The sequence below is a fragment of the Dromaius novaehollandiae genome, chromosome 10, assembly GCF_036370855.1.
Source record: "Dromaius novaehollandiae isolate bDroNov1 chromosome 10, bDroNov1.hap1, whole genome shotgun sequence".
Taxonomy (NCBI): Eukaryota; Metazoa; Chordata; class Aves; order Casuariiformes; family Dromaiidae; genus Dromaius; species Dromaius novaehollandiae.
Window position 1 is genome coordinate 24,242,195 of NC_088107.1, and position 23,628 is coordinate 24,265,822.

Below are 23,628 nucleotides of genomic sequence, written 5' to 3' on the forward strand. Positions count from 1 at the left end.
TATTCTCATCTTCTCTTTTCTTTTAACCACTGCATACTATTTCTGGCAAATGCAATTGTTCACGGGGTCCTGTGCCCCAGGAGGCTCCCGAAGGAGCACGTGCTGGGCACCGGCTCCTGTTGCAGGAAGGGAGTAGCGAGAACTCAGACACTAAGTGAGGCAAAGGTCTTATTCTGAGCAGTTTCCAATCCAGAAAGAAGCAGAAGTTAGTCTTGTGCCTGGGTCTTATTCTGAGCAGTTTCCAATCCAGAAAGAAGCAGAAGTTAGTCTTGTGCCTGGCTACAGCCAGTTTTGACACATGAAAAGTTTTGCTAACTTTCAGCTGACTCAGGTGAACAATATGTACTATGTAAATAGTGACAAATGCAAGAAATCTTGCACTTTGCATAAAAATGACAGATATCATGCATGTAAAGAAGGAGTAAGCTTAGAAAGCTCTATGATTCTCTAACCTCAATAGCTGATTTGCAGTGCTGAAAGGCTAATTGAACTCATATAAGAAATCAGATCATAACTAGGTTTTGAGACAAATCACTGAAAAGTAGATTTTTGACTCACAGTGAATGTGGGCATGAACAAGTCCAGTACTGGATCTACTGCAGCACAGCAGCTGACTTGCAGACCGCCTTTCAAGCTGTGGGCTGAGGTCCGTGAATCTGTTAAACAGCACTGGAAAGTCACCGCATCCAGACTAAAGCTGACTGAGAGAAGGCAGATCCAGTGATCCAAAATACTGCAACAGAAGGGGGCCGGAAAGAGTTCTGCGAGTTCAAGAGCACTCATGCCAGCAAACAGCCCGTGGACCCGAACCCAGAGGGCGAGCACCAGAAATCGGTCCCCACCTTCGGGAGAAGACAGAGGACCGCAAGCGTGTGCTGACACAGCGGTCAGCGTGGACAAATCCCCGTTCAGAATGTTTCACGGGCCCGGGCCAAGTGGGGCGACACTGCAGCAGATGAGCAAACCACAGCCTGAAAGATAAAGGGATAGTCATTCATTTTAAGTTGTGCAGTTATCGTTAAGTGTTAGGAACAGTGATAATTAGCCCCAATAGAAAAGCTAAAAGCAGACTCTCAAAATGGGCAGAAGTGAGTGAAACTGCCCTAAGTCAGCACTGAGTGTGGGCATCTTCTATGGGCATCTTTCACCAAAGAAATGCGTTGTTAAATGTATGGGGAAACAAGAGACAGCAAAACAATCTGAAATACTAGCAGCATATAAAGCTGTGTTGAAAACATATCAAAGCCTTGTTCTCATTAGAAGAATGTCTTTACAGGACCTGAACAACTAAGACAGAGTGAGGACCTCTACAAAATAGGGAAGGCCGCATAGGGTGCTGAGTAAACCTGAACAGAGCCCACCCATCATAAAGCTCATCTCTTAAATCAGATTCTTACACGGACTTTAGCAGAGGCTAGAGGCGGTGCTGGACAGGCTCACAGCTCTCTGGAAGATGGAGGAAACGCAGACTTGACAGCAAGTGGATGCTCATGGGTCACCAGAGAAAGGGAGGAAAAATGAAATCCTTTGATTACAGTCAGACAAAAATAAATACGTAGGAAAAGAACGTTTTATATTTCCTGCAAGGAGTAAAAGTTTGGGGGGAAATGGACTATGCCAAATATTTTCCTCTGCTGGAGGCATCAGCAGGGTTCTAACAGGCACGTTAGGAAAACAGAGCATACGTTTGTGCATATTCAACAGCCCCTATGGGAGACATAATTTCCTCAGACTGCCATTTGGGTTGTGTTTGGCACTTCAACTGTTTCATGGGCTTTGATAGCCTAGGATCTGCGTAGATGATGTTTTGTTCTGGAGGAAAAGAGTAGAAGCACATGACCGGAGGCTTTTGAAAGACTTGGACCAGCAGAGCTCAACCAACAAAACTCCTTTGTAATGGAAATGCCATACCTAGGCATAAAATTAGAATAGCAATGTGTACAAGGAGATTACAACGAGGTTGAAGTCATCCCCAGTATTCCTGCCCCAACAGAAAGGGATGCAAAGTTAAGATACCTTTGAGTAGCGAGCTGGCTGCCCAATTTAGCTGCCCAAGCAATCAGTGACAGATCTTTATGTGCAGGAGCATTCACTGGACCCAGCACAGACAGGCAGAAAAACTGAAGGAGCTAATTGACGGCCCCAGTTAAACAGAATTAAGTGCAAAACTGGACACAGATCTTTACAGACCAGCGCCGAATGAGCTGAATTCTCTCCTTGCACTCGCACTAGGACTTGTGCCCTAGTGACGCATGAAGATTAATGCTTGTACAAAAAGCATTTGCTTTCTGCTTTTTGTGGGTATTTGCAGGCTGTCTACTTGAATGTCTCATCTGGTTTCAATTAGAGATTGCATTATTTTTTACTTATAGTCTTAAACTGTGGGTAGTTTTGCTCTGGACAATTCCAGCTACTCTATCCTGTCCCATGCCAGCAGAGCCTGAAGTGACACCTTTCTCTCCTTGCCCCTAGGACTGCTAGGAAGTTAATTTGGTAATAAGTCAGACTCTGTTTACATTCCCAGTTGACCAGCCCTATTCACGTCAGTGGGGCTGCCCTGTTTGCAGAGCAGTTTGAAACCCTCTGATGCCCTGAACTCCGGAGAGGCAAGGACTGTTATTCACAGTTAAGACACAAATCACCGGGCAGGCGGGAAATGCTGAAGGGTGATGCAAATTCCCTTTGTTCCCAGGAGGCACAGCACAGGCCTCTCCTATGAGTTTAAGGAGGAGTTTCAAGGCTATATTTGGAGCAAAACACCAGCAGAATATATCTACTCACAAATACCAAAGAAACTTCTTTATGTAACTGTTCTGCTATGTACCGCTGCAAAGGGGACACCGAAGGGTAGAGCATTTGCCATGTAGGCAAACACTTTGGCAGGCAAATATGCTAAATGGCCCCAGAGAGCGAAGCTGCATAGGCCGACTCCCTGCGTAAGTAAGGAGTCTCTGAGGAGGTGCATGCTGAGACAACACCTGGAGGGGGGCATCTTCCTGTTCATCCGCCACTCGCTTGCTTAATTAGGCTTCTGTAATCACACAGCAGTAGGAAAAAGCTGGATCCCACTGGAGAAAGGCCATCGCAGCGCCGAAGCAGATATGTATATTTTCCAGCACCAAGGCCAGGTAGTAGTAGGAAGGGCTCCACAACCACCTGTGTGTAACCACCAAAAGGTTATGGCAATCTACTGGGGTTCGTTTACCTTTTCTAGAAGAGGCAAAAAGACATGAAGCTACTTTGAGGCTGGACAGCACCCGGTCTTTTGCAGACATGCACAGCGTCTCTGGGACACAGGTCTCCTCCCACGCACGCTGCCGCAGACCTCTTCGCGGGAGCAATCCCAGATGAAGCTTGGCCAGCAGGTCAGCAGCGAAGGTCTGGCTGGCAAGAGGCCACCAGTGGAGAGCTGAGGCAGTAACTGCTTTGGCCATTACACCCATACCTCCAAACGCCTCTGAGACCGCACAGGGAGAAGTTATATGCTGAAAACAAAGCGTGGGCAAAGCCTAGGTAGGCAAAGCTGAGAGCAGGTTTTTCAGGATTGTGACTTTGGACTGAGGTGCCTAAATCCTGTGCAAATTGCACTTCAGATGTCTGTTTGGATCTAGCCTTTAAAGCCCGCTTTATTCCTGTTCAGAATAACAGTGCTTTCACAGTGCTTCACAGTGCCACTGTTAAGCTCAGCAATCCCTCTCCAAGACCTAGGGATAGAAGGTCCTACAAAAAGGTTTTATTTTATAAATAAAATTAAGGAAAAAGAGGACATCAAATAACAGAGTTGGCCAGAATGCACTGATAGGACTCCGAGAGATGTAATATGCTTGAGAAAGGCAAATCTCATGCTCAAAGGTGGCAACTAATCTCGGGCCCCTCGCCCCAGCTGACACTGCAGTGGAGCTCTGCAGCCTCGGCGCTGCGTAGTTGGATGTGTCCTGCCTCAAGCGAGGTCTCTGGGCTGCAACTGCTCCGAGGTGGCTTTCCATATGGAAGCTAAAGATCATTAAAACCTTCCAGAGGACAACCATGAGATCCAGCCAACATTCCTCCCTTCAATAAATAAAATAGCTTCTAGCATAGGCGGCTCTGTGAATTATTGCAGAGCACATAATAGTCCCTGTATTTGCCTACACAATCACTGCGCTCCCAAGATCTAACTCATTACTGTGCTTAGCGAAGCGCTTTGAACTGCCTCAAGCATGAAAAGCACCATATAAGAACAAATTTTATTCTCATAAAAAGGTATTAAGGCAAGTTAGAGGCACTATTGATGCACATGATATGCTATAATTGGCAAACGTTCACAAAGGCAAAATGCAGCTTTGTGCCTCAGGCTGGAGGGTACCTGTGCACGCAGTTTCCCTCCGAGCGCATCCCTTCCTCTGCCCTAGAGCAGTCCCAGTTCCCAGAGACAAGCTTGTTTGGGAGCCATGCTGTCCTAAACACCGCCATTTTACTTAGGAGGAGAAATCAAGACTCCGCTTGACTTGATTTTAAAGGCAGACACGAGTATCACTGGCTAGCGTCTAGCACTACCCACACCCCCGCCATTCCTGACCCACAGTCCCCCACAATCCCTTCAGTCACCATCCCAGCACAACCGGGCACCACCAAGGATCAAAGCTGCATCCCTGCCCCTGAACTGGAAGCTGCTGTTCCTGTGCCACCCCCAGCACGGCTGTCACGCCGGCTCAGCCGTGACCTGCAGCACCCTCTGTTGTTCCCTCCCTGGAGTTCGTCCAGCTCTCACTAACAGGGCTTCTCCTTCGCTGTTTTAGTTATCAGCTTCTGAAAAGCTCTGTCAGGGCACCACAGCTCTGCTCTTCTATTCCGCTCCGGACTCTCATTCTCTGCTTGTTAGTCTGGCCAAATTTGCACCCCCCACACACAAAATGGGTAGACATTGTAGGTACGGGATTGAGCTGGCTAAAGGCTTCCTTCCTTGGGAAAGGCTGAACTCAAATAGCTTCCAGTGACCCACAACTCCTGGAAAACTGTGTTTGGAAGTGTCATGTCACTCTTGCACCCTGAAAGTCTTTACGCCAGCGCTGTGCCTCGGGATGTTATCAGAGCAGCCAGGAATGTTCTTGGGGTTGGAGGGGAGTGGGCTGAAAATTTTTTGCAGGCCCACACAAAAATGTTGGATTGTCCCAAGCCAATTTCATGTCTCGGAGGGACATCAGAGTCAGCACTCTCAATGCTGCAATTACCAGCAATCAAGATAAATACATTAAATATTAAAGGGAATATTGAGAAATAACAAAAACTAATACGGAAACCACAAGGCACATGGGCACACACGTGTGTGCAGTTTGTCCAATGGACTCAAGCAATCGTTCAAGATCCTGGCCCACAAGCTATGTTAAATCCCTCAAACTTTCCACTTTCCCACTGTCTTGAATTCCTTCTGTAAGAAAGAAGCCTCATGCACAATTTTGAAGCACTAAAAGCTTCTTTCTGGTAGAAAGCACACAATTTTTCAGGAAGCTTGAACTCAGTTTCTGTTTTGGAGTATCAGGTATTTGGAAAGTCACAGAGGGCACGCAGTCATTCTAGGAGAGAAAGCAGTGTCCCCTTCTATTTTGCTTATCATGGTGCCCACACAGCTCCTACCTTGCCTTCCAGACACACAGTCCATGTGCAGCCTTGAGTCCTACAGGCAAGAGCAGGTGAAGGAGAGAGTGAAGGGGAACCTCTGAAGTGCTCAAGGCACTGTACTATGTGAATGGGGAAGAGGGGAAAGTGTATTCATTAGCACCTTCTCCTCAGGCTGCATACTAAGATCCCCATTCACTTATTATTCCAGAGCTTCCCATAGGCTTCAATAGGAGCTCAGTGGAGTCAGAGCCTCAGGGTTTAACTCGTAGTGAACCTACACATTAATGATCGGCACATGAAGTCTTAGGAGATGTTGCCAGGACCACTCCTTTGGAGAATATGTCAGAGGGGACAGAAATCCTGTTCTGCAAGAACTTGAGTAAGAGATACAACATTGCCCACTGCGACAGCTGTCTTGAGGGTGAACAGTCCTAGGGAGAGGTTCTGATGTGTGCAGTATTTCTGTTGTCGAGCATACCAAAAATGCTGCTTGAGAGCTTTCATTTCAAGTGTGCACTAAAAGGTTTTTTTTCTGTTCCTCACTCTGGTTAAATTTTCTTGGCTGCCCTCCACTCCACCCACGAAGTGCTGCTGGAAAAGGAGGAAACTAATTTGCATGCACAAAGATTGGGAGTTTTCTCCTTCCACACAGTGATCAACAGTTTGGTGGAAGCTTAATCCAACAGCTCCCTTACTAGTGTGTCCAGTGGCCTGTCTGTCCTCACGGCTATTTTGGACGACCACGAATTCAGTGGAATGACCTTGGCGTTAGTAAATAGGAGACTTGGACTGGTGATGTCCTCATGGAGCTTCATTTTTAGATTTTTCCTGATGGGAGAAATTGAGAACTAAAGATGTTCCACAAAGACTACTTATCCAATTACTGGAGCACTTAAAAAATGTGATGTGGATCAGTCGAACACCCCAAGCTTCTCCCAGAAGGAGAACCTGAGAGTGCAGGCAGTGCACTTCCGGAAGCATCAAGAATCCGACAGACTAGCTTTGTAGCTTTTGTTAGTTGGTTCTGACTTGCTTTTGGCTTCTTGCCTCCTTCCTATTAACACCCCATGGTGCAGCTGTGTTTGACATCCCTATAACAAACCCTGATTTATATGGCCTCATACAATTCCTCCTCCTTTGTGTGGCCTTGAGAACGGTGTAACAGGCATACTAAAATGGCACCCATTTAAATCAGTCACTACCAAAGGAACAGACATCTTCAAAGAGTTTTATCTTTGTGAATCAAATTTCACCCCTTCCGAGTAATCCTTTTTTTTAATGAAATGTAGCTTATTGGGGTTTGGCAGAAGCTGACAAATACTTTCTCCAGTGAGTAGAGTTAAAAAAGATAAAAGGTAAAAGCATCACTGAGATTCACTGAGCTGCAGAATAAAAGAGAAAAGATCCAGAAGGAAATCAAATGTGCTACATCCATCACTCATTCAACTCGCAAGTATTTGAGCAGCTGTCCAGTGGAGGGAATTCAAGGTCCTTATTTTATGGTGCATCTCTGAACATCTTTGATGCTTTTCTATATGGCAGTGCAGCAGATGATTCATACTCCTTTCTATACCAACTGCCCATAGAAAATCTGCAAACCATTGTCACTGATACTCACTAATTTAGGAGCCATGTCATAACATATCCTACATCCAATGCATGTCCACTACTTAACACACTGCTTGCTTTAGAGATGTGGTTTTTCTTTGGTACGATGTGAACACTACGATTATGTGCTGCATGTGCCAAACAGCAGGGCTGGGTGGGGAAAAAGGAGGGAGGCTTCAGCTCCGAAATGGTAGTACCTATTTTTAGGCTCCCGAAGCCAAGCTGTGCTGCTGCCACTCTGTTCTGGTGATCCAGCACGTGTCACTCGAGATGTCACCAATCCAAGGCAGTCACAACAGTTTGTCGTGCTGGGCTTCAGCTTCTTGGCGGAGGGAAGATAAGCAGCAATTGTTCCGAAGTCTGGGGCAGGAACAAATTGTATCACGGTAACTGCTTTTTTATTGCTAATATTTATATCAGATCATTTTTTAGTCTGAACATATCATTACAACAGAAGAGATATGCACCTGGCTCTTCCTGCACCCTGACAGCCCGGCCCCAGAACGCAGCAGGACTTGCCCTTCCCGGGAACATCCTCTATGAAACGCTGTCCGAAACCATGGGGAATTTTTTAAGGCCTGGTTAAGCGTATGGCAGGACCACACACCCCTCTTGCCTACTGCTGCCAGAGCACCCAGAATATGGTCTAACTGGAGTAAATTCATGTCCCAAATTGGTTTTATGCAGCTGCAGTATCTTCCCAGCACTCCAAGTGCGAGAGCCCCCCCTTCGCGCAGCGCCGGGATCCGCAAGCCGTTTACCACCCATCTGCTCTGCGGTGAGCAGCCCTCCGCGTGCCGCTAACCTGCAGCCAGCGCGAGGCAGAGCCAGCTCAGCCTCCCCCGACAGCCACCCTGCGACGGCTTCTCCGCGTGCCCGAAACCCCCGAGACCACAACCCGAAGGGCTCTGCTCACATCCCCTGCCGTAAGCACCCTCCGTGGGCTGCCACAGCTGCCCCTCTTCGCTGCTGTGCGGGAAGGCAGCGCGGGGCAGCCCTGGAAATAAGCAGTCCAAACGCCCTCTCGAAGGGGAGCGGGAGCGCTGTAGGAGCGGCAGTACCGGCGCTGCGGTCCCTGGGCACCTCTCTGCACGGCAGCGCCGGCTGCAGAGGCTCCTCCAGCCACACCAGCTTCTCCTCCCGCCGCGGGCAGCCTTCCCCCAGCCGGCACCGTCCGCTCAGTCCTCCTCGCACAACTGCCTGGGGATCTGCGAGATGCATCCAGCTGGGAAACGCTTCCGCTTCAGCATGTGGCTCCGCAATCATCTGTACAGGTTGGGGGGGACAAGGGGGGGGAAACAGGAGCAGCTTATCTTGGCACAGGCCAGCTTGGGCATCTCTGCCGGGCAGGGACTGAGCTCTGCTGCCAGCAGCACTGCGAGAAAGCAGGGAATCAAACCCCTGGCCCCGAGGTCTTCAGCTCACCGGCCCACTGCAACATCCTTTCCTTCTTCAGCTGCTTTTCTCCATTAAACTCTCCTGCAGTACGGTGTGCTATCGAGTAATTAGGAACACATACATAGCTGTTTCTTAGAGCGCTTTAGCACCCCGCACTCCCTTTCTCTTTAGAAGTGTAACAGTGAGGGAAAATGACACCATACAGACACTGTAAAATGGAAAGGGTTAACTAAAAAAAATGTTACGTTCTTAATCAAGGAACAAACCAATATGAATAACTGCAATCATATTTTGCAGCAATGTAACTCTTTTTATCCTTTTCTCTCCCAGACATTTTAAGACTACGAACTGAGGTCTGAATCCTTCAAGTGAGAATAGCTTAAATTGGCATTGAGAGAAAATATGCAGCAAGTATTGATCTGGCAGGACAGAGTTCAAACCTGAGTTATTTGTCCCTGATTTTGGATGGGGGTTGGCAGAGCTCAGCACCCCTCAGGACTACACCCATCCTATGTTACCGAGGACCATTTTTGCCAACCGTACCACCTGGCAGTGCTTAATCTGAATTTTTGAAAGCAAGGGCTGGCTGAAGGAGCACAGCACTGTTTTATTTAATCACAGCAGAGTTTTGGTATCCATAGAACAGATCCTGGAACCGAAGCGTATTTTCATGATCAGGGACTACAGATTGGCATAAAATGTCTGCACCGCTTCTTTCCATTCCAGGCTGTGCCTTTGAAGTCATGGTAACAGCTTTTGGATTCGAATCCTCTGATGAGGCTCCGTGATTTATTAGGTAAAACATCTGGAAAAAATGAAGACTTGTGGCAGTGTAAATCCTCCAGAAGGAGCAGAGAGAGGTTTCATCTGCACAGTACTCCTGTCAAAAATCAAGGAAACCTGAGCTCTGGCGACCAGCTTAAGGTTGTTCTGAGGCTGAAAAGCTCCAGCTCCGAACGGGCCTGTTTGCATTTCACCCAGCGGCCCACAAACCACCGCGCAGAACTGGACGAGGCTGCGAACGCAGAGGGGAATGCACATCAGCTAACAGCCCTCAGCGCTGGGATCGTGCCATAGCTAACTAAATGATTTTCATACGCTCTTGCAGCTTGAATGTCGGTAGCAATTCTGCCCTTGACATTAATAAGGTAGCTCCTGTTATAAATCACTGCATGCTGTGGAAGCGGTGTGAAATGTAAAATACCTGTCTCTCTCCCTCAAAGAAGGCAAGAACAAAATGCAGATGGGCCAGAAACGCATAGTTCAGGTCACCCACGCTGCATTTCTGTGATGAAGAGGGGTGTCAGGGTGACTCTTCTGTTCCCCAATTACAGCAGCCTCTGTGAGCAAAGCAATGCTGCCTTTCGCAGGAGGAGAAAATTACTGGTCTTGGATAACACTGATCTGAAAGGAATAAAACTGTACAGGTAACAAACAAGGAGATAAGCATTGTATGAAGTGGGTTTCTTATTTTATTTGGAATGAACCCTGAGCTAAGGCAAAAAAGAAAGGAGAAATGAAAGAGGAGGAATAGCTTGCTTTGCTTTGGAGCTACTGCTAATGGCTTTTTCTATGCCATGTGTGCACGGGTGCACGGGTGCACGTGTGCGTGTGCATGTGTGTGTACGTAAACATTTGTTAGATGAGGGCTGAGCTGGAAATCACTGAAGTACTTGACTCAGAATTATTTACTCTTTCTGACTCCTCCATACAACAACCCATGTTCCAAATTTCAGCGCTCGCGCTTCTTTTCCCCAGAGAGCCATCTTTTGACAGTTATTTTCTCATCTAAATCCCCCTTCCAGCAATTTGAATAATACAGTTCAAACACTAGCCTGAGTGCCAGTGTGCTTTTTGGAGGGGGCGCAGGACTGGAGGAGGAGGGGGAGTTTGGGGAGTATTTTTTTAATCAGATAAATTATTGCTGGGAAGCCAGCCACTTCTCTCCATTCAATTTCTACTCTATGGGGAATCCATCTAATACCCTTCTCTTGGTGTGAAGCAGGACCAGCGCAAGGCTGCATCAAACCGCGGAGCGATGCAAAAGATGGGCTGGACCCAGGGAACGAACCCGCCGTCAGAGGACGGGGCTACGCACAAGGAGGAGGGCGGCCGAAAAGCCGGGGGGGGGCAGCTACGCACCTCGTCAGGCAAGGCAGGGAAGCGGAGGCTGCTCGGCTCCTTTCTCTGCTGGCAAACGGGACGAGGCTCCAGCTTGCGTGGCGGCGGCGGCGAGCAGGCTGAGATGGCTCCAAGCTTCGGGGCTGACGCAAGGAGCTTTGCACCTGCAGGGAGGTGGCTGGGCTCCAGGCGGGTCCGGCGCTGCGCACGATGGAGGCTCCTCTCAGGCGCTGCTTGAGTTTGCGAGAAAGAGTTTAGCGATTTCACCCCGGTTGCCGGCGGAGCTGGGAACGGGCCAGGTCACCTCAGCAGCATAACTGGAACCAGTAAATGCGTGTTGGCCGGCGGAGAGAAGCCAAGCGCGGGGAACAGACAGCTCCCAGCACATCGGGTGTCAGACACGCTCGCGGGTGGCACGTCTGCGAAGCTTGCCTTGCTCTGCACATACCTTTTCTTCTTGTTTGCACTACCGCAACACCGAAGGCCCCAACCAAGACAAGGCTCCGCTGTGCTCTGGCGTCGTACACACACGCAGCGAGGGGCGGGCTGAGTCCCGAAGAGCTCGTAGCCTAAACAGAGCAACAATTAGAGGTGGGAGTGCAAAGAGGTGCCCGGTGCCAGGACGCGATCTCCCCGAGCTCAGCGAGCAAGTTGACATCCAAACCGAAGCCAGAGCTCGGGGCCTGATACCAGGCCACAGCACTTGCTTTCCTTTAATGTACTGAAACCAATTTAGTCTCTAGGCTTCTCGCTCGAGCACTTCTCAGCGACTGCCAATTCACAGGCAGGTTTTAAAGAACGGCGGGGCAATGCCTCCTGCCTGGGTGTCAAGGCACGCTTTTGGCCTTTTATTCTTCTACCGAACGAAGAATAAAAAGCTTTGGGGGGAGACTGGCAGTAAGCTCAGGAGACGCGGAGAGCTCTGAGCAAGGTTCCCAGACTCGGGGAGTGACTACAGCACAAATAATGGTAAAAAATAAAGGAATTGACTCAGCAGGAGGGAAGCGAGAACAAGTGGAAGAGCAACTCCACTCTGGAAAGCTGCAGGGAGAATCTGACATCCAAAGCAGAAGAGAAATAAGGGCAACATTTTTCAGACGTGTACAGTCTGCGTTTTGGATAGCTTCTGACAGCCTGACTGTCAGAAAGCCGCTGAGCACCCATCCTCGCAAAACAGGCCTCCCATCGTGGCCGGCTATTTTTGGCCCAAAACAAACAAAAGAGATTCTTTTTATTGAGAACTCATTTCCAGCTGCCTCTGGGTAACAGCACGTGGGCTTTTGCCAGTACTCTCCCCCCAGATTTTCGGTCTCCAAATCTCCGCTGCTTGGAGGTGCAGTTCCCAACACTACGGCTTCCTTTCCCAGGCAAAATTAGTGCTTAAAGCAACACAGATCTAGACACGTAATTAACCCCCCCTCTAGCCCACCTACCAACTAAACTTACTTTAGGGCTCAATTAACCTCTGAGGACGTTGCTTGGAATTACAGGTCTCCCTGGAAATGCTGGACGCCTGTTGCCAGGAGGAAGTAAGCCCATGCTGCAAGCCGCAGGTCAAGGGGGCTGTCTGGACCTGCAGTGCTTCTTGTCTGGCGGAGACTTTCTCAGAAAAAATGAGTAACTTTTTGGCATTTTTCCCCTCCTTTCTAGGAAATGGAGGAAGTGTTATCTCACCTTCCTCGGGTATTTTTTTCTTGTATTTTGAGCCCTCAACCGTAAGTGCATTTTTAAAGCACTGCCTATTTCAGAGGTTTTATCCTGGACCGGATGAACTCTGGTGGCTGGTGTATTCCAGCTCCTTTGGGCATTTCGTTATCTCCAAAGGTCCCTTTGGGAATCTGGTCCAGGTGCTCATCATTTTCCATTAAGACTCAGCAATTCACTTCTCCCTCCTCTCCCCACCCAAGAAAAAATAGAGATAAAATAGAAATATCAACGCCTCAACCCTCGCTCCAGCACCAACCCCTCTGCAGCTCTAACCTGGCGCCGTCTCCCCTCGGTCTCCCTCCTCCGCGACTGCTGCACGCCACGGGACCCGCAGCACAGCTCCAGCGCTCCTCTCCCTGCCTGGGGAAATGAAAACAGAGCACGCGGATCAGGACCTGCCCTGCTCAGGAACAAGGCGGAGGGGCTGCTCTTTGCCATCAGGTACCCATTAAATCGCTGCTGAAGCCGCTCTCTGGAGAGCCGCCGTGCTGTGGGAGGTTTGGGCTGCTCCATTCTTCCACTTTGGGTTATCATCTTTCATTTCTTTTACACCTGACACCATGTGGCTTAGAGAAACCACTCTGGGCCCGATAAATTATGGAAGTGAGCCTCCTGACTGTGTTTTCTCTTTTCCTGCCCCTCTTCATTCATTTCCTGCCTCTAAAGCTAAGCAGCTAAACCCCACAGGCTTGACGGTAAGCACCGAGCGGCGAGAAACGGCAGGGAAAGGGGACCTGCCCAAGCAGGAGGCAAAGTAAGCAGAGGAGGAGTCCCCAGGCGTCTCGCTGGGGAAGAGGCCTGCCGGCTCGCTCCGCTCTTGGGCTCTATTACACGGGAAACCAAAGGGAAGCCAGAGTTTATACAGCCAGGCGTCTGCATCCCTTCAGGAAACAGCTCATCTGCTGCTTCTCGGGGGCAGCACTCGGAGGTTTGTCAACGCCTGGTCTGAAGGCCCTGACAGGCTATGTCAGCACTAGGCTTTTCTCCCCCTTTCCCTTGCAACCGTGCCCTGGGCGCACCTGCGGGAGCAGCGCCGGCACGACAGACCGACCGGCTGCCCACCCTGTGCACGGGGCCGCTGCACCTCTTCCTTCGCTGTCACTCCACCAAAGGAGCTGCTGCAGGGAGACGCTTACGGCAACGAGCCGCAGGCAGCGCTACCAAATCCTGGCCGTTAGGGAATTAGGTCTCACTTATCACGGTCCCTCTCCTGCCCCTGCCCTTCCCCGCAGCGCTCCAGCTCACTTGCACGGCCCCGTGCGCGTGGCTGCACAGGCGGCCGCAGGGGCTGGGTGGCAGCAACGGCTGCGCTGCTCGGCCCGCTGGCGGCTGCTGCTGCTGCTCCAGAGGGCTGTGAGGTGGCCACAACGGCTGCGTCCAGCGCGGGGGCACTGCGCTGGCTTTCCTTCTCCTCCGTCCAGCTGTACATCCTCAGGGAACTGGTAGGAACTTCGTATCAATGAAGTTACTCACAATTTTGGTGGAGATTGACTGACAGTTTTGGAAGTAATTTGCGGGGGAGGATGACAGAAAACCAGTAGGCTGTTTCCTTAGGAAACCAAGATAAAAATGCCAGAGTGGAAGGGCTGGTGGAAATCTTGCTTCCATCACCTACAAATTCCTTGATTCTGGAGAACATCCCCCTGTTTCCATACTCTCCACTTTGCTACAAGTTCTAACACGAACAGCTTCTGCAATAACTGACTGTGCCAAAATACGTTTTGCTGTTCCTACGCTGTCCTCCCCTCCCCAGATTATCACATTTCAGCTACTGACATTTCCCAGAAATAAAATAAGAGTTGCTTCGAGTTTGCGAAGCATTCTGCTCATTTCTGCTCTGCGAGGACCTCTGCGCGAGCACCAGATCTTGGCTGTTTACAAGCCCATCTGCTTCTGCTGCTCTCCTTCACCTGAAGCTAAACCGCTCTGCTCAGGATATTGCTCGCAGTTGTGCTGGGAACTGCAAAGAGTAGATGAGGATTTCAGGTGGTAACTGAGCAGCACGAAGAGAAGAATACAAATCTGTTCTTGTCTAAATAGTCCTAAAAATAGTTAAAAAAAAAGGACAAGATGACAGAGGAAATTCCAAAAAGCCAGTGATAGTTTCAGCAGCACAATCATCCCAAGCAGTGTTTTCCTCATGTTTTTATGAGCATTCGAATATTTAAAATCAAACCAGAAGGGAAGAAACACAAGAGCTCCAAAGACTGCTTCCCTGAAATTACACTACTCCCTCTGGTCTCTGCATTTTAAAGTCTCTAGAAGCAGAGCTACAAGAGTCTACTCTGCCCTGTCTAGTTCATAACTCTCCATGCTGTCTAACTCAGGGCCTCATGTTTCCCGGGGTGAAGGGGGGCCTCGGAGTCAAAAAGAGACTGGAAACCTGTCTGTCCATACTGCCTCCAGGGGGGTGCCCAGACACTGTCCCCAAGACCAGGACTGCTGTCCTCGCAGCCTGAGCCTGCACGCGCGGCTGCAGGGGGGACCAGAGGCGGCCCTCCAGAGTCTCTCGCACCTGAACACCCTCAGCAGCCTCGGGCACTGCCAGTCAGCTCAGCACACCGCGCGACATGCCCGGGCAGGCTGTTGCAGACATCCACAGGCTCTGTGTGAGGCAGCACGGACAGGAGACGGGCAGGCTGAGGAGCACGCTGTGCTCACAGACACTTATGTTGATAGAGTGAACGCGCAGGAGACCCACGCTTCCCTTCTGCCGCAGCCTCCGTGCACGGCTCAGCTGGTACCCGACAGGGACCGGCGGAGGATGGATGGCTGGGGCAGTCGCTCTTCGCTCCCGGCTGTGGGCTTCCTGTCCACACAGCTTCCAGCGCTGGTGCACGGCTTGGAGCAGAAACCAGAAACCACTTCTGCTTCTGGCCCCTCTGAGAGTTAGTAAAAGTCAGACCAGCCCAAAGAGAGGAACTGAACTGCCCCTGACCACATCACATCAGAAAACAGAAGGGACCAAAGCATCTCTGCTCCCACCCTGTGCTGGATTCCACACCACAAGTTGCTAATCTGGGCCAAAAATTGGCTAAAGGAAGGGAGCAGCAACAGCATTCGTAATGGTCTCTACGCTGTGCCGTTAGCTTCAAAAGGGTCAGGCTGCCCACGGAGACATCTGCCATTCGGTGAGGCAGGGCAGACGTGGCACGTTACAGAACATACGCACACTGAAAGTTCCCACTCTGTGCAGGAGCGAAGACTGCGAAGGAGCAGTAAGTAGAAGGTGGGGACGATGTGAGATGTGAGCGAGGAAGAGCCCAGCACGAGTTCCGACTGTCCCTCTGCCACGCGGCTCCCTCCTGTGCTATTGGATCACTGTTTATCTCCTGCACCAGTTCAGGATCGGAGATCTGCCCGGTTTAAAGAGCAACATGCTGTCCCGGTTGGCAGCTTCGTGGCTCTGTCCTACCAGCTCAGCACGGCTTGCACAGATCACGTCCCGAGTCTGGAGGCTATTAAGAAAGGAGTTCCCCGGAAGGGGAGTTTGCCAGGGCAGCCACTCTGCTCCGACCTGCAACCTGCGGAGAACACTCCCTTCCCTCTGCAACACCAATATCCCCCTCTTCAAAAGAGGACTGGGCTTGGACTACTATTTGAGGACTTCGTGGCAACTGGGCCCAGTGCGCAGGAAGATCTGAAGACCTCTGACCTGCTCAAAGGTACTGAACCAAACGTTGGCTCAGCTCCTGATGCCTTATTCCAGCGGATAAGGGCACCTGCCTCTCCGAGAACTGCAAGTGCTTCACTCCAAACTTCCACGTCTTAGGCGGGCACTGGAGCAAACAGCTTGCTTTTCAGAGACGCTCTCACAAGTGCTAGCAAGGCTCTGGGCTGTTCTGAAAGCCTAATCCTTGGTGTGTGAAGGGAGAAAGAGTGAAATCATACTTTGCACAAAGTTCCTGTCTCATCCGCTCCCAGGCAATCTTCTCTTTCAGCCTAACAGTTCCTCTGGAAACACTGCCTTTAGCAGCGCTGCAGCTCTGAGGGCCTGGATCAGGTCCTTGCAGCACACATGCTCTTCATTAATGCTAATCCAGGAGCAGAAGTGATCCGAGAGCAAAACCTCCAAGAGGATTAAGCACAGAGATACTGCCTCACCAAGCTCTGACGCAGGGAGGGATCCAACCTGAACCTCCTCCAAAACGCGCAGTCAGATCTGGTTGCTCTGGTTTGGACCAGAGATGGAAAGCGGTTCAGCGAGATGTTGAAAGGGAAGAGCAGAAAGAAAGGAAAACAGTCCACTCCCTCTCGCCCCCAAAACGCCTGCAAGCCTGCACAATAAGCTCGTCTCCCTTGCTTCACTCCGGGTTACGTTGTTCGCTTCGCGGGCAAATTGTTTCCGTATTCTGTATAGCTAACGCGGGTGCCAGCGAGGGGGAGGGGAGAGCAGGGGCGGCAGGCGAGGGGTGGGAGGAAATCAGATGTCTTTGTTACTCCTGAAAAAGAAGGTGGAGGATGCCGAGAAGCCGTTTGGAGCTGGAGCCTTGGCAGGCTGTGCCGAGAGCTACCATCGAGCTGTGTTCAGACCTGGAGGAAGAAGAGTAAACAAGGGAGAGATTATATATAATTATAGGCAATCATGTTGCTGGGGATAAACAGGAATCAAAAGCACGGAGGCACTGAAGTCTGGCACGTCCCCAAGCACAGAACAGAAGCCAGTCGGCGAGAGGCGATGCGGCTGGAAAGCGCTCCCCTTCGGGCCTGTTTTCAGTTAGCTCAGGGGCTGGGTTTTTTCCTCTCTTTTTGGCTTGAGGCATTCCCCCATAAAGGCAAGAGCCTGCCCAAAGGCAAGCAGAAGCCAAACTGAAGTCAGCAGAATCCGTGCCCGTTACATTAACAGATTACTGTGAGAAACGTCAGAAACGGTTGGAAAAGATACAGCTCGCTTAGGTCAGCAAAAAAAGCAACAACAGGAATTTCTTAACAAAAATGGCTTCAGAAACGCTCCCGGGGTGCTGGCACGTGTCCTGCGGGCAGGCTCTCCCAGCGGGCAAGGGGACGGCACAGAGGCAAAGGTGACCCACAGGTAAGGCGGTGTGTGAGCCCTGCTCACAGCTCCCACGGAGCCAGGGCTGATGGCAAAAAGGCTGCCGGGGCGCCGCAGGGCCCCTCGGCCCCCTCGCCTGCCCCGGGCGTGAGCGGCGCTGCCGCTGCCTGGCTGCCGCGCTTGGCTTAACTCTCCCCTTGATCTGCTGCACATCAGAGGCAAAAAAACCAGTAACAGGGAGCCCGTACCACGGGACATCCCCGCGCTCCCTGCCGCCTGCCTCTGCCGAGGGGACGAGCAGGAACCCAAGCGTGGTGGGACCCTCCCTCCGCCACCCGCCCACCGCCGCGGAGCAGCAGGGCGAGCGACGGGGCGCCCCGTTCGCAGCCTGGCTGCCAGCATCGCGCCGGCCCAGCACGCCGGCAGCAGCTTTGCTTCTGCAAACCCTGGGAGAGGAGGGGAAAAAAGGATCTGCGTGTCTCGGAAACGGCGCCGGCCTTCGCCAAACAGGCAGCCAGGCCGCGGGGGCTCCGGCCTGGGGAGGCCGAGCTGCTTCTGCACAGCTCTGCTCCAGCGCTCAGCGGCGCCCTGCAAAGGGGCGCGGAGGGGAGAGCGTGAGAAAGCAAAGCCGAGGAGCACAAGTAAAACAAGGAAGATGGCCCACGAAGGGTTGGTTTTTTCAAGCAGGACCTTGGGAGATTTAAAGAAGAAATGAAGCCCCATTCATCCCTCTCTGCCTTCCCGTGAAGGCTCCACAGCCCACTGGGAAGCTAATGGGAATCTGACATCAGGGCGAACAAAGGCCGGGAAGCCCAGCCGGCGACAGAAGGGCGATTGTGCGGCCAGGCAGCGGAAAAAGCTCTCTCCCAGGCACTACTTTAAATCCAAACACCTTATGGCCTGTGGAATTCTTAAGCCATTTTCACAACCTTTCAGCTGTTCTTCACCGAGAACTCAAGCAGACATTTCAAAGTAAAAAAAAATCAAAGAGAGAGGAAAAAATAAGAAATAACCAAACCTGCGTTTAGAAGCTGCTGAGCAGCACAGGCAGCGGGGCACGTACAACGGCGCGTCCGCTTTCTCTCCGCCAGTGAAGGTGCTCTGAACATCCTTTCTCCTACGGAAATAAAACTGATCTTAAAAGGGAAGTGACATTTCTCTATGGGAACAGTATCATAGTTTGGTGAATGATGTTGCCTGGATATCTATATAGTATTTTATGTATTTCTTGTGAATTCATCATTACAGACATTTTTCTTCATCATTTCTCATAGTGACAAGTCCTTCCTCAGTGGTCCCTACGTGTATGTGTGCCTCTATACAGATGCAGAAGTGCAAGCTCTCTCTTGGCCAGGTAGATACGGTTCTGGCATCACAGATGAGGTTGGTCTGAGCGCAAAATGGGAGCCATGTTCATCTCAAAGTTGCTGGAAATATGTCAGAAAGAGAGGGCAGAGGGAATGGAATAGGAAGGAGACAATAACTGGTTAAAAAAGACAGTCTGGGTCCAAGTCTTATCTGCTATAAATTTACATGGGCTCCGTGAGGTCATATTCAAACAATCCACTCCCATGCAAAGCTGCAGCAGCTAGTTCCAAATATCCCAGACTTTCCTGTACAGAACCAAGAACAGAAACAAGGTAACAGAGCTACATGGGAAAGAAGCTGAGCGTGTCCTTTAAACATGTGCCCATATGCCACGTTGGACAGAAACAGTGTGGGAAGTTTAGCAATATGGCAAGGGAATACAAGTGAGTCAAAATGACAGATTTGGACAGATTATATCTGCTCTACTTTCTCTTTCATTTATACGTGACCAAGAAAGGAGAAGGATGCAGAGCCCTTGTTCTGATGTTCTGTCAAAAATGAAATGAGGTTACCGGCCTCCTGCTAGCGCACACGAACATCAATCACAAATCCCTCACAAAGGCAGGTCCCGAAAACACAGTTACTCAGTGTTATCAGAAAGCAGGAATTAAAAGTTTATCAAGATGGAAAGAACGGATCCTCAAGGGAGAATGGATTTCATAAGCAATCAGCAAATCCTCCTCCAAGCTCCTCAGTAGGACCTGCAAGGCAGCGAGAAAAATCAAGAGAGCTACCACCTAGGGAGAAGCACACAGAGAGCGTTCCCAGCAGGCATCTTAGAGAAAGCCCTTGGTGGGATGAAGTGTCAGTCCTTTTTTGCCCCTTCCTGTTTTCCTGAAGCAAAGGAATATAAAACAAAACAGAGCGTGATGTCTGCATTACTGCTTATTTTTGCCTTGCAAAGCGTATTTGTACGTGCTGGCGAAAAGGTTTCCATTGGCTTGTCACAAAATCCCCACAGCTCGGTAGCTTGGTGGGCAGCCTCTGCTTGGGACAGGCTCAAGGCAGGAGGAGCGGGGACTGACACACCGGTACAGAGGTGCATCCCTCTGGGGAGCCAGGGCTGCAGCTGCAGCTGCTGAAGGTCAGCAGAGGCAAAACGCAACCGCCTTTCTATTCTGGTAATCCCATTTTGGATACTGGAGCTTGGCTCTGGGGAATGAAAATAGGACTGAAGCATTTCTGTACTCCCGTTCTGCCTGGCTGCCTAAGCAACGCTTTGGAGCACCGGCCTGCGAGTTCCACTGCCGGCAAACCCGGCAATTCACGGGAAACGGAATAAGGAGCTTTTTCTCCTAGCTCCTTGCTGGTGGTGCTGGAAATCATCCTGTTCCAAGCCCTAGAGTCCAGTATCATCTCCTAAAACGTCCAAGTGTGTAACCAGCTGCACAGAGGCATTTTAGTTCTGAGAGAGAGGGAATGTCTCACAGGCCAGGGTTGAGACCACTGGCAAGGAAGAGAGTAGTGGAAAGAGCTGTGGCCATCACCGGCTACAACGTCCATCTCCAGGGGACTCTCCCAAAGCTGCCACCTCAGGGCTTAAAAGTCTTGGGGAGGCAGGTGTACAAAAACGCCAGGGAGAAAACATGCTGCCCCTCGGTTGTTGCCCTGATACTGCTTCATCCTTTACACATCCATTTTGGAAACGAGTGTTTCCACGGCTCAGGGAATAACAGGGCACTGAGAGCGACGTGAGCGGCCCTGCAGGCCCACGCTGCCGGGCACCGGCACCTTCCAGCACGCAGCCTGCAGCGAATGCGGCGGGGGAACAGACCGTTTTGTCCAATGAAAAACATCCGTTTCAAGCTTCAGAGGGGCTATAAAGAGCTGTGGCAAGATAAAACTCAGGACATAAGCCTCTTTATATTTAATAATACATGTTATAGATTTTTTCCCGTGGAAAACTTCAATGAAAACCCCTTTTTCTTTAAATCTTTTGTTGCAAATATTGGTTATTCATTGAAAATCTAAACCCCAAAGATTTGACCAAATGATTTTACAAAAGCTCAAATTTCTGCAACAAAGCAGACATTTCAGAAAAGCAACAACCATTTTGCTGTATAGCGTTTGTTAGCAGAAAAGCGACTCTGACGGTAAGTTTTTAATTAGCCCGTACAAATGTGTATGCAAATGTACATAACTGCCTTTCAAATGAAAACGACTTAACCCCTACAAGAAAAATGCATCTACAATAAAAGCCGTAGAAAAACAGCAAGCAAAAGTATTCTGATCCTGCCACACCAGTGTTCCCAAACTAACCAGGAGAAAACCTCAGGCAACACGCTTCCCGAGCTCTAGCAGCCGAGCCCTGTCTGCTGAAGAAGTACCCTTCCCTGAGCTTAGTATTAAATTGTTTTCTCAAGGCTCAGATATGCCAGTTAATCTGATTCCAACGTGTGTAACTGATGCAACAGGAAGGTATCATAGCTTAAAACATGTATTTGTACATTGCACTCTTTAAACTATCAGAGCAGGAGAAGTCCCGAGCGCTGCCTGTGCCGCACGTCTGACCGGCTTTTATTCTCCGAACCGGCGGGGGCGGGGAGGGGAAGGTGAGGCGGCCATCGGAGGAACACGAGACAGAAGCAAGGCAAAGAGAAAGAGGAAGATCAATTAACTATCTGATCCCGGTGAGAAAACAAGTACAAATGCGGTCCCTGAAGTTAACACCGTCGGTATCAGCAAGGAGCCTAATCAATAGCTGCTAGCGCTGGCGTGGCGGGGAATGCAGCGCTGCGTGGTGGGAGCCCGGAGCAGGGTTACGGCAACAGGGTGAAAGTCCCCAGATTACAATAAAGCAGCTTGAAGGTGACAGATTTCATTGTTGAAGGTGATAAAACTCCCCGCGGCGCGCTGCAAAACAAGGGCTGGAGCTCAGCCCGCGGAAACGGCGCAGCGCCCCAGCCGATGCGGCCGGAGGCTTCTCCTCGCCTTTCCGCGGAGATCGGCCCAGAACCGTCCAGCTGCCTGAGGTCCCCGGCGGGTTGCTGGGTTTCCCCGTCTGACACACGGCAGGCAGAGCTGCGACTCGTGAACCAAACGCCCGGCAGGATTCTCCACTTCGTGTCTCTCTTTCCACCCGGGGGGTGGAAGTACAGCCGCACCAGATCAGCAGAGCGGCACTTCACATGGGTGGGCACCACGGCCCGGGATACAAGGCAGGGAGAAGTTAGGGCTGCTGTCTACAGAGGCAGCTTGCAAATACCCAGTCCCATGGCGGACAGGATCCTGCAGGATGCGTGTCAGCACGAACATATCGGCCATGGCATCTTCTTTTTCTGCTGCATTTAACTAGGCTGCTGCAATTCAGGAGGGAGACTTCTGCTGAGGGCCGCACCAGCATGGGCCCACCATGAACAACGTGGAAGCTTCAGGCTTTGTTACTCAAAATAAAACCTGATGTCCTTACACAGGAAAAGCACCCACGGAGCAAAAGTCCGACCTTCACTCCCTTTAACTCATGCCACGTACCTTGAACTCCGCCACGTACCCTTCGCGGAAGGGCTCAGCAGGACGGGTATCATGCATTCTGGTCTGACACAGGATCTGTTTGGCCTGGGTGCTGCCCCCAGTAAGGCTGCTTGAAATACAGGAAAGATGCAGCAGCGGAGACGTGAAAGCAACAGGAAAATCAAAGCCCAAGACTAAACTAGCAATTAGACCAGCCCCAGAATATATTTGAGTCAAATCAATCCATAAAAGAATTTCAGTCACGGTGTGCTAGGGCCCACATTCCCTCCCTCCCTTCCTCTCCCACAACCCAGGGCTGAGATCCAGCATTACTGTCTGCTTAGGCAGAGTATGCAAGAAGTGTAGCAGCAACATGTCTCCTAAGATGCTTTATCAGTTTTGCAAAGTCCCAGTTCATCCCCCTCTTGTGGATCTATTTCCATATTGATGTATTTATTCAACTCTCTCCACCAGCTATGCCCCATGAGATTAAACCATTTTATTTACAAAGACGTCGGGGTTGCAGCTCCTAACAATTAAGTCAGCCAAGGTAAAATTTTGCACGTGCTTTCACGTTGATGGGTGAACAGGCAAATTGGCCTTGTCAGCGATTCAGGAGCAGGTGGGGGCGGACTTGTTAAACCCCATCTACATAAACCAGTCCATAGCTGCTGCACCTGGGAGAAGAGTTTGGGGTGGTGGGAGACCCAAATACACAGATGGAAAAGATAATAAGCCAGCTGAAGGAGCGATGGAAAAACCTGCAGAAGAAACTTTACCAGCGTGGCTTACCCTGAAGAGTATGTTCTTTGGTGTAGTTTGCGTTTCATGGGACCCTGCAGGCTCTTAGGGGTTGCTCCTGCTCCATCTCACCCATCAAAGTCACCTATTAAAAAAGGAGCAAAGCTGCTCCTCACAGACAGGTACGCCTGGAAGAAAGGGAGGAGAAAAGACATGAAAGTCAGGGAAAGGTCACAGAAGAGAGACAACGGGCAGCCCTGCCTCTGACTTGATGCTCCCAGAAAGGTGCTAGAGCCTCTTCTCGAGACCTTTTTCTCTCGGTGGATCTCGGTACAACACCTCTCATCCCTCTTCTCTCCATTAGCATCCCATCAGGCTGCACTCATCAGCGCTCCCTCCTCCCCACTCCCTCTCCCTCCTCCTTCCTTCTCAGCAGTATCTCTAAGGAGGCAGCAGCAAGGTGACATCCGTACGCCGATGCCGCCTGCAGCGTGCCCGGCCGTGCCGGAGTGCGGAGAGCCTGCTGTGGGGAAGCCCCAGGCGCTGGGACCCGCGCTGCGCACAGCCGCCACACAGCCCCGCACGTGCTGCTTTTGGCTGGCGGGTTTACGAGGGCATGGCGTGCTCAACTCCGCTTCAAGGGT

At 50.7% G+C, this 23,628-nt stretch overlaps 1 long non-coding RNA gene across 2 annotated transcripts in view; it reads right to left on the reverse strand.

Annotated features, from left to right (window-relative positions):
• The window catches only part of LOC112992289 (uncharacterized), a 121,911-nt gene that overhangs the window by 4,536 nt on the left and 93,747 nt on the right, over positions 1 to 23,628 (reverse strand). For both annotated transcript variants that reach the window (XR_010390818.1, XR_010390817.1), the window contains 7 exons: positions 18,444 to 23,172; positions 12,172 to 16,965; positions 11,174 to 11,294; positions 10,747 to 11,042; positions 1,398 to 10,008; positions 843 to 971; positions 559 to 733 (listed from right to left, as the gene is read on the reverse strand). This is a non-coding gene — a long non-coding RNA (uncharacterized LOC112992289). The remainder of the gene's footprint in view (positions 1 to 558; positions 734 to 842; positions 972 to 1,397; positions 10,009 to 10,746; positions 11,043 to 11,173; positions 11,295 to 12,171; positions 16,966 to 18,443; positions 23,173 to 23,628) is intronic.